This window comes from Pteronotus mesoamericanus, unplaced genomic scaffold (genome assembly GCF_021234165.1).
Source record: "Pteronotus mesoamericanus isolate MK-2021 breed Mesoamerican mustached bat unplaced genomic scaffold, CSHL_Meso_final scaffold_174, whole genome shotgun sequence".
NCBI lineage: Eukaryota > Metazoa > Chordata > Mammalia > Chiroptera > Mormoopidae > Pteronotus > Pteronotus mesoamericanus.
In genome coordinates, this window is record NW_026555309.1 from 16173766 (window position 1) to 16184876 (window position 11111).

Below are 11111 nucleotides of genomic sequence, written 5' to 3' on the forward strand. Positions count from 1 at the left end.
CAAGTTCAAAGACATGGCTTCACAACACTTGTCTCTGCTATATATTTATAAAAGTCAACATAGTTAAAAATGGATAAGGTGGCAAAAAAATGCTATGTATTTTTCCACAATAAAAAGAAAACAGTCAGTGCAGGTGCTCAAAAGGCAGGATTCAGAGTCTTTGAACTCTATGTACTAAACCTTTCCTGAAAACACTACATATAGAAAAAGTTAAGTATAGAAGCAAAAATAACTGAACAAGAAAACTGTATAATTTACTTAATATACTCTTTTAAGTGAATTCACATTAATTAAAATGAAATTTTAAACATTTATCTTGATCTGTAAGAACCTGTATAATGGGGCCCTGGCCTACTCTTCCAATTTCATGCTGAAATTCCCCTTCACTTAGTATATTCTGGCCACACTGCATTCTTCCTGAGTCTTTGATGTAGCACATTTCTTCTAGCACTAAAGCATGCGGTTCCCTCTGCCTGCATCACCCTTCCCCACAGCTTCACTTCCTCAGAGGAGCCTCCTTGATTTCTCAGAGAGAGTGTTTTCCCTATTAGATGCTCCTTTAGCAGTCTATATTTATGTTGTAATGAAATAACTAAGTAAACAAGTGTTTAATGGGTTTTTTCCATTCCTAATCTATGAGTTCCATGAGGAGGCCAAATCTATCCCATTTACTACTGTGTCTCCAGTGCCTATCACAATAGTTCAAACACAATAGCTAATGAATAACAGTTATTGAATGAATACGTGAGTAAATTAGTAGGTGACTTTGTAGTTATTGGATCATTCCAAAAACTATAAGGGCTGGATTGTACAATGCCTAAGATCGATTCTAACTCTAAAATTACATGTTTCTATGATTCTATTTCCAATTAAATAAGGGTCATTAATCACCAACTTAGCCCATATGTATAACAGTATACGTTTAGGCCCATGTAAAGTTTATATTATACAGATGTTGTTACTAGCACTTGCCTTTCCAGATATTTGATTGATGCCATGACTACAAATATAATGGAAGACAAGTGCAATACAGAGCTATTTAGTCAGGCTGCCAAGCCAAGTCTGCCTCTGTGCAGTAATGGATGTACCAAGGGTCCAGTGACCTCAATCATGTCCTCTTGCTTTTGGGAGGGGCTGATTTGTTTGACTGTCAGAGTTTTAACATATTGTAGGCTCGTGTGTATTACAGGAAACTGAACATCAAAAATAGCACCTGAAATAGAGTAGTTATTCAATAAATATTTGACGAATAAATGAGCAAGAAGCCCGTTGCTAGTGAACATGTACGGGCTGCCCATTCAAATATGTCTGTAATCAGTTTCAACATTCACCACCTCACTCTACCTAGTACTGAGGATGTATGATCCATGGGTCTCTGGAAACTAACTCTGGATACCCTGACCAAAGTCAAATTGCTTCAGGAAAATGTGCTGACCTGGTTGAAAAATCTCTCCAGTTAAGAACCTTTGCAGGTTTGCCAGCTATCAAGTGTAAAGGTTTCAAAATGTTTAGGTGTAATATTTGTGCCTGGTCAGCTTCAGAAGTAGAGAGTCTCATGTGGGCTTTTCAAAATGGGTCACTTGCTGCAAGACAATCAGAATAGGGTAGCAGGGACGGAAGATTAAATAGCCCAGCACATCCTCAAATTCTACCATTTGAAAATTGCTTTAATTGAAGTCTCTTTCTATGGTGTAATTCCTAAGTGGAATAATAATGCTCTCTGAGTAGCCAGTGGGGAGTGGGCTGGCAAGAAGCTTTTTTTTCACACAGCTTAAGTAACTAGAGGAACCAAGTGCAAATTCTAACACTCACAATATTACATGAACCGTAGCCAATTCTTCATGGATTTGATTCCATAAAAATGAATTTTGGCAGCTCAGGGCAGTAAGATATTGTTTCCTTGTTCTTAAAAGAGATTATATCTAGGAACCCTTCTTTTCTTCTCCCACCAGCCTACTTAAATTTCACTCTCTATGTGCTTAAGGAAGAAATGCCTGCACAGATTTGTGTCGAAATTCAGGGGTCACAGTTTTCTTAATTTCATTATTCTAATAAGGTGACAATGAGCAACCTTGTTCTGGAGTATAAAAGTTCAGGTTTTCTGAGATTTGCTGATCCATGATAATAATTACCTAGCATGCCAGAGATGGTGCTGAAAATTGGATAAATTCCAGATGGCTGCTTGGAGACTCTATAGTCTAGGTCCTAGCCTCAGCAGGCATTGCTGGGCCGTGATAATGAAGGCGAGCCGAGGAAGACCAGCTGATTAAACTGGAGAAGGAGAGATGCTTCTTTAGTAAAGAATGCTGAGGTCCTAGGACATAGCTGAGATGGCCATGAAACACAAAACAATTCCTGAAGGCCAGGAGAGGTGCAAGAAGAGGAAGGAAAAGTCATAGATCAAACTGCTCTGTCATAGAGCACCAGAAAAAGGAGAAATGGCTTAATTATAGCTATATGAGGAAGAGTTGCTGGAACTCAGAAAAGTCTCACAGAAGAGGAGATGCAATATCGCAAGGCGGAATCTGAAATGACTCCCCTAGAGAGAGACAGAATCCAGGTAACTGCTGAAAGCCTGAGCCATAAGTCACAAGTCCACAGTGAAAGCAATCAGAGAGTTGCCTTGGGAAAGCCAGAAGAGCTGTATCAAGTGACTGCAGAAAATCTGGACAGATCTGAGCAACAAGTCCAGGGCAATCAGAGAACACTCGCAGCATGATTTGTGAGTTTTGAGGTGTACACCCATTGTAGACAGAGATAATTCTATTGCCTGGACTCTAAGGGAGCCTGCGCTAGGAATCTATGAAACTGGACTCTCACAAAAGGCGCTTATCTAAGAGATGAGCCACAGTAAAGGGGTACCAGGCAGAGTAATGATAGATCAAAACCAGGCCTAGGGTCACTGTTTGTCTAATGGTCGGGAGTATCTCCTGTCACTCCTCTGCTCAGAGTCCTTCAAAAGTTCTCATTTCACTGAGAGTAAAAGCCAAGCCCTCAGGTCAGCCCACATGCCCTGGCTCTGTCCCCTCCTCTCCTCTCTGCCTCAGCTCTTCTACTCCCCTTGCCCCCTCCACCCCTCTCTCAGTGCCTCCGTGTATTCTAGCACACTCCTGCTGCAGGGCTTTTGCTCTGCCCTGCCCCTACCTGAAACACTCTTCCCCAGAGAGCAGCTCGGCTCACCCTTCACCTGCCCCTAAGGTCCCAGCTCAGGTGTATCTGTCTGAGCCAGGCTTCCCTGACCATCCTGTTTTAAACTACAACACTGACTGAACTCCCAGGTGCCTCTAGATGCCTCTCTGTTTTTTTTCCCCTCTTCATGGCGCTTTTCCCCATCTGATATAGCCACATTTTAGCAAGTGTGTTTCTTGCGTCTCTCCCTCCAGCAGAATAATGCTATACATTGAAGACAAGGGTACTTGGCCCTTTGCTCCACTAGTGGCCTAGGGCAAAGAAAAATGGCTTGTGTTTAGTTGATGCTTAAAATATACTTGCTAGCCCTGGTCAGTCTGGTTCAGTTGGTTGGCATATCATCCTGTATACTGAAAGGTTAGAAGTTTGATTTTTGGTCAGGTTGGGGTTTTATTCTTGGTCAGGGCATGTATCTAGGTTGCAGGTTCAGTTTCCAGTCAGGGTGCATATGGGAGGCAACCAATTGATGTTTTTGTCTCTTTCTCGCTCTCTCAAATCAGTAAGTATATTTTTAAAACATATATATATGTATATATATATATATATATGTATATGTGTGTGTGTGTGTGTGTATATATATATATATATATGCACTGAATGTACTGAAAGATTTTTTTTTAATAATGGATGCTTTTAATACACCTGGAGTTGAATCACACCATAGCTTTCACTGTGGGAGACCATGTCTAACAAAATCTAAAGGAATATACCAGAAAACAAAAGTGTGAGATTAAAAACAAAGAAAATGTAAAAAGAACATAGTTGTTCTCTCCCAGCCAACAGCTTTAGCCTTGTATGTATTAGGGAAGAAAAGGGTCCAATTTTTAGATGAGTTTTGCCAGGGGAGGAGAGGAAGAGCTGATGGGGAAGAAACAATGAAGGCATGTACCAGTGTCGCAGAGAAAGATGCAACAGAAAGGAAGTCTTCCCAGGTCAGAAATATTAAGAAGTCAAGAAAAAACAAAATCATGAATGAGTTAATAATTTTTGAAACTATGCAATGGATAAATAAAGGATTCATTATACTAATCTGCCTACCTTTGTATATGTTTAAAATTTTCCTTTAAAAATGAAGGGGTTTTTTTTGCTTTGTTTTGTTTTAAAAAAGAAAAGCAGAAGGACAGTACCCTGAGAAGCACAGGACAGAGGTACTGGGAGTCACCAAGCTCTCAGGGTCACAAGTTTCAGAAGCAATGACAACAGCTCCATTTCACACATCTCCTAGAGGCAGTTGTCCAGCTGCAAAAAAGATGTGGGCATGAATGAGGCCATGTCCATAAAGGCAGGTGTTACGGGTCTAAATAATCCCCTCGCAGCAGGCAGTGGAGAAGCCAGTGTGGCTCACAGGGACCGTGGAGGCTGCATCAGCCTGCACAGCCCTTCTCAGCGCTGGTCTAGAGTGTTAGAAACTGGGGCCCAGGGGGAAGTTGAAAAACAAGTTTGGATGTTGATTGAAACAACAAAACCCACCTCACATTACGATCTGGTGACTGAGACTGGCTCCACTGAAAATTTCTAAGCTTTACAAAGTTTCACACAGTCTCAAAGGATGTCCCATCCCATATACAGGAATTGCTGAGTGCCCTCTTAGTAGAGATTCTTGTGTATTAATTGATAGGTTATGGATTCTGGGTGATGGACAGAGTCTAACCACCTTACAAGAAACTGGAATTGTTTCTCATCTCAGGTTGCCATTAGAACTTAGTTTCCTGAACATGGTGTGATGGGGGATTTGAGGCCTCTGCTGTAATAGCTCACCTATTCCTGAGTTCTTTTCAAAGGAAAACAAATTAGAGACATGGCATTGAACTAGTACAGCTTTAGAAGCCTCGAAGGAGCTCTGCTCCACAGGGACACAGCCCAGCCCAGGCAGCATCTGTTGGGAGAACTCCAGCTGCTCTCCCGACAAGCAAGAACCCCTCAGTTGGTAGCAGAATAAGAAATTGGGCAGAGGGTGAATTTTGGACTTAAAATAAACCTACCAGGGAAAGTTTATTTAATTTTGTTCTTAATTTCTTTGAACTTGGGTGTTTCGAGTCTTTCGCTTACAAGAGGAATTATTTTGGAGGCGTTAGTTACTTCAAGAACAATTGATAAGAGAGATTTTCATATTCAAATTTGGGAACCTTCTATTATATTGACATTTTATTAATGTGCATTTACACATTTTAATCTTAATGTTTAATATTTTAATAATATGCATTTAATATTAAGGTTCCATTTTGAATATCTAATTGCCTGTATTTTACACATGGCTGGAAATAATTTGGAGTGGAAATAGGTAATATGTCTTTAGCCTTGGTAACAATGTGTCATGGAAGTGCATTTAGATAATGCTCTCCTCTAACCCATTTCAGAGTCTTCTGGAACAAACCCTACACTGATGCCTAAAGGTCTCTCAGAGGAAGGAGGGGCCTCACACAGGCAGGGCTGACTGCCTTGATAAGCCCTTCTCTTCCTCAGGGGGAAAGTCACACCACTAGCCTACCATGCACTTGTTGGGTAAGCCCAGTGGGAAAAGAAAATCGAAACCTGGAAATCAGTGAAGAGAAGAACTCATTCCCTACACCTCCTTTTCATGAGAAAGGACTTCTCTAAACACTCAAGGTCTCCCCTTCATGCTCCCATGGAGATGGAAGGAGATACCTAGTCTGTAACTCCTGGTCAGTAGCCACAGCTATTGTTCTACAATTCTTGACCACATGGAGCTAACCTACCAAAGATTCTGCATACAAGGAGTTTTCTCACTTTCTCTCTCTCTCCACTGGTTTTAGTGGGAGGCAGTGGCTTGGTTGACAATATTTGCTCTACAGACTCAAACTTTCCCTCAGATGGGTTTTATCCAAGATCTGGATAGGAAATTAGAAATACTATTTGTGTGTCATCCCAAGCTACATTCACTAACATAGCTTTTATCGATAATAAAGTTCATAGTTTGTTACTCCACCTTTTCCTTTCTTTCTCTACCTGTTAGAATCTCAGGCAGAAAACAGGATGATGTATGGGGCCCTATGGTTGTTTGAGAGATGTATAAAATAACTCATATAAAGCTCTTGTCCTGGTGCCTTTGCATATCATACGTGCTCAGAAACTCTGATAACTGCTGTTGACCTACCGTGCAGGTGCACGCCATGTGCCATGGTTCCATACCTTGTGTATGAGACTTATCACTTCTTGCTTTATTTTCTAGTTACCTGCACTTGTATTGTAAGGCATTATAAATGTTTGGAGGTCAAGCATCATGTTTTAATCGTCTTTGTATTATCTGAAGACAAAGCAGTGTGCCTTGCATAAAGAAGGTGCTCAATGAATAATCACTTTAAAATAATTTCTTTAAAATAAGATGAACACTAAGATTCCAGGTACCATTTCTTCTCAAAAGTCTGAAGAAGTAGAAAATGTGCCATTTAACACATGGGTCACGCAGTCACTGAAAACAAAACTGTATCCCAACAGATTTAACATAGTTGTTTTAATCAGAGAAGCGTAAAGCACCTCACCAGCAACAAAACGTCCAGGCTCCCAGCAGTCCTGGGAACAACTGTGTGATCCTTCAGAGCTACCTAAACACTCAGTATGCAAAGTGTTTCCCCCATGAGATCTTTCCTTCAGTGCTGGAAACCATGGAGATGCTTAATAAATATTATTATAAAAAACAACAATATTTACTTGAGGTCCCACAGTGAAGCTAAGAAATAGCCCTGCTAAGCTTTGTATCGGAACCTGCAGTCTCCCTCAGTGAAGCAGGACCTCTGTGTCCACAGCCACTGTGCCAGGCGGTTGGCAGTGTCCAAGTGTTGCCCAATGGCAACCTGAGGGAGGAAATACCACAACTGAAGAAGGAATAAAAAATTACTGAGGTTTATGGCTTTAAGTTGTTCTCTATCAAAAGGAAATGAAAAAATCTTCCAAAAATAACAATATGTTCAATTGAACGCACATGGGTGCACAAAATTTCTTGACCACATATTGCTACAAAACTATAAAGAGAGTGATAAAGAGAGTTCTCAGGATCAGAAAATATATATTTGATCTTCATTTTGCTTTTACTTATCAGATTAGTGTAGTTGTGAGTTTTTCAGTAGTACAATTACGGTTACAATTTACTGCTGTGTGATCTGGGGTTTCATGTTTTTTTTTAGCTTGTCTGTAAAAGGGGGATAAAAATAGTACTAACTTCATAAGATCACTGTGAGGACTAAATAAAACAAGTTCTATAAAATGCCTGTTTTACAGAAAGCTTTCAAATTGCTGTTATGATTTATTTTCTCTTTGCATGCGTCATAAATCTGAACTTTATTAACTTAATTAAGTAGGGACAATTTATGGAAAGCCAAACTTTTTGGGGCCCAGCTTCACTTCCATATAATTCCATCTAAATAAAATGTAAGGTGGTCATTAGTTGTTCCTGCTTAGTCTCTTGCATCGTATCAATAACATCTGTTGAGCAACTTAGCTGCTGAGCAAGAACCTCAGGTTGGGTCCCCAACCCTGATTCACTGACCCTAAGTGCCAAGCTCTCTCCTCATCAAAACAGCATTGAGGAAGAAGGTGGCCTTTGGAGCCAAACTACTGGGTGTAAATCCAGGATTCACTGTCTATTCCCCAGTGGGCCAATGTACTGAACCACTCTGAACCTATTTCCTCAGGTGCCTGGCACATGGCTAGCATTAAAAATATATAAATTATCATTATTAGTAGTGGAACAGTAGTAATGAAGTCAGCCCTAGTGATTGGTGGCCTAGCAGTGTCCTCGCCAAATATCAGTACTGCTATGAATGGACGGTTGCATGGGTATAATCTGAACTTCTGCACATTACATATCTAATCATTCAAGTCATTTGGTAATTGACAAGTTTTTAACAATATCTATGATATTCAGATCACCATGTTAAGAACTGTAAGGAACCATACTTACCTGGCAGGGGGGATCCCATGATCCCGAAGGTGGTTTTCCCAGGGCAAGGCTTGTCCATTGCGCTCCGGATGTGCTGACCCCTGCGATTTGCCCAAATGTGGGAAACTCGATGGCATAATTTGTGGTAGTGGGGGACTGTGTTTGTGCTCTCCCCTGAAAAAAAAAGAAAAGCAAAAAAAAAGGACTGTAAGGAACCAAGAGATGAATAAAACATATATCAGTTTTATAATAAAAGGCTCAAATACTCAAAATCCCGAACTGCACTAGGAGATGTCTTTTTGAAATGGATAGTATTATTAGTTCCACATGACAAGATGCATAAAACACAATCTAAACTAAAGTAATTGGGGAAATGGGCTCCCTTCTACCCCTACAGAGAGTGGTCAGTTCCCAGATTATTAGCGTCATAAAGTTGCTCTCAAAAAACTGATGCCCAAAGTGTTAGAAGTGTACATGTGCTATAAAAGAAGACATTATCAACATTGTGATTAAGTGTGTTAAGAACAGACAGACTCAGCACTGCCACATCAAAGTAAGATTTTTATTACATATTTTTCTCAGTGGGAGAAGAGAAACTAGAAACATAGCCATACTATATACACTGTATATATTTAGATATGAAATGCAGAAACACAGAGTCAAAGACACACAAACACAGGCTGAGGGCCTTATAAGAATATTAGCCTCTGATCTCTCAGTGAACTTCAAAGTCAGATCGACATGGTTTCAAATTCTGATCTTGTCACTCATCAGCTACTTGAACTAGCATAGATTGTTAAAGTTCCCTGAGCTTCAGTTTGTCCATCTGTACGAGGGAAGAGATGTTGTGAAGACATGGAACAGGTACATGTATGGAAATTGTCTAAAGTAGTATGCAGCATGTTGTGAGTGGTCAGAAAAGAAATAGCTATTATAATGATTATTTTACTATTAGTTGTCAATTTCAAGCATTGACTAAAGAACTACTGCCTACTCTGTGGTCCCCTTAGGTCAGAACAGACATGCTTGAGGGCTTTGTCTTGGACAAAAGGATAGCAATGTCGCCAAAGCGCCCTGTGCTCGAGTCCCTATAGCTGCTTCTGGTGACTGCCTAGTCTCCTCAAGTTTTGATTTGGTTTCACTTCTGGACCGCAAGTGTCTCTTTCTTTCTTGTGAGAACACTCCTGTTCTATTTGCTTACAAATCAACATCCTAGATTCCTACCTACCCCTGAGATCCGAACTTTATCTTTGGTAATGACTCAGTTCCTACCTAGATGCTTTTCCCACCCCCTCTGCCTTGTGTCTCAGAAGAAATGGCTGCAGAAGGCTCTGGGGATCCATGTTTATGTCAGGGAGTTGTTGAACCTATTTGAAAATCCTCTCTCTTCATCTCTCTGCACTTAGGGCCCAACAACACAAAGCGGAAGGAAGTGATGGAGGAGGAGCGAGGCCTAATTGGCAATTCCTGCTTGGACCAACAGACTCACTGTTTGCTTTGGAAAGAAAATGGCCTGAATGCTTTCCCCACTGTTTGCATGAACCTACCAAGCATCTGATCCATCCAATTACATCCCATAGTAAGGGCTGATGGATATTAAAATTACATGGGTCAGGGCTCAAATACAAGTGCAGTTCTCTCGGCTTGAGTTAAATCAAGTATTTACTTTGAGACCAAAAGTACAAATTGTGGGCTGTTGAATCAGCTGGGGTTCTCAAAATAGAATTTGACCTGAATAGAGATAATTCCATGAAAACACTACTGGAAACCAAAATGCTTATCTAATCTCTAAGTCTGGCAAAATGTACAGCATTACTGATCGCTCGTACTGGTGAAAGAGTCTTAATTTTTATGTCTAGAGGAAATTAAGCCAAGAAAAAGAGTACCATTTAGTTCAGAGAAAAGATGTTCATACATTTTATATTTTAAATGAATCCATTTGAGCACTTGGAAAATTAAAGGGCCTTTAGCCAAAAACAGCTCTATGTCACTCAGCTATGGGGAGCTTAACTAAAGCTTGGCCTTATCTAACTTCTCAGAAATACACTAACCAGAGACTCTATAAGAGTTCCAGAGCTAGCATATGCCTACAAGGGATTAGAGAGAAACCAAAAAGAGGAAAAGCAATTTACTCATAATGGAAAGTATAATGGTTATAGATACCAAGAATGAAGGGCCATTCCAGATTGTCAAAAAGAGCTGCAGTCTTGCCATCACTGAAAGACCCTTCCGAGCACGGCCAGGAAAGAGCTCCAGTAAATCCTAATAATAGTGAGAAATGGGATTCCTCTGGGGACCTTTAAAAGCCCATCTTTCCTAACAGTTAAGAGCACACAGTCCAATGAGGAAGAAAACAGCTATTACTTTTCAGAAAACTATGTCTATTCTTAGCCTTATTAACAGAGCACCCAAATCCAATATTATTAGAGTAGGCTTTTAAAACAGGCAACTAGCTAGAAAGTATGGCTTCAGGAATACTGAGAATGTTTTTCCGCAATACTCATCCTACCTATATGTACATTTTTTTCAGTTTTACAATGATTATTGTTGCTTGAAGTAATGGACGTTCATTGTAGAAAAATTAGAAAATACAGGTAAGCAAAAAGGGAAAAAAGCTAAAACCAAACTATAATCTTGCAAGTTAGAGCTAACTACTGTTACTATTTTGGCATATAAAAATCCAGATGAGAGAAGAATATGTGTGTTGTGTGTACTCTCCGTTCAGTGGCTCATTTCCTAAAATTATACCTCACTTGAATTTACTTTTCTTTGTCTAAGTCAAATAGGAAATTGGTCCCTAAAAGGGGACCTTCATTGACCTTTACCAGTCATTTATACCTTTATGAAAAGGACATCATCAGCTGCTTTAGAAAAAGCCAGCATGAGTCATTGGAAGTAGACGCTGGAATTTAGGGACATTGGTCACCTAAGTTCAAATGTTTAACTCTGAGCTGGGGAAATAAAAGACATAGAAACGGGATGCTGACCGATGGAAAACCAACATGGCCTTCTGAACAACGCTGAC

The 11111-nt window shown here is 40.1% G+C and overlaps 1 non-coding gene across 1 annotated transcript; it reads left to right on the forward strand.

The window, feature by feature from the left end:
• The first annotated feature begins 8099 nt into the window (after window positions 1-8099).
• LOC129084461 (U1 spliceosomal RNA) lies at window positions 8100-8263 on the forward strand. Its single transcript, XR_008530590.1, has one exon. It is a non-coding gene; the product is annotated as a U1 spliceosomal RNA (small nuclear RNA).
• The last annotated feature ends 2848 nt before the right edge of the window (window positions 8264-11111 follow it).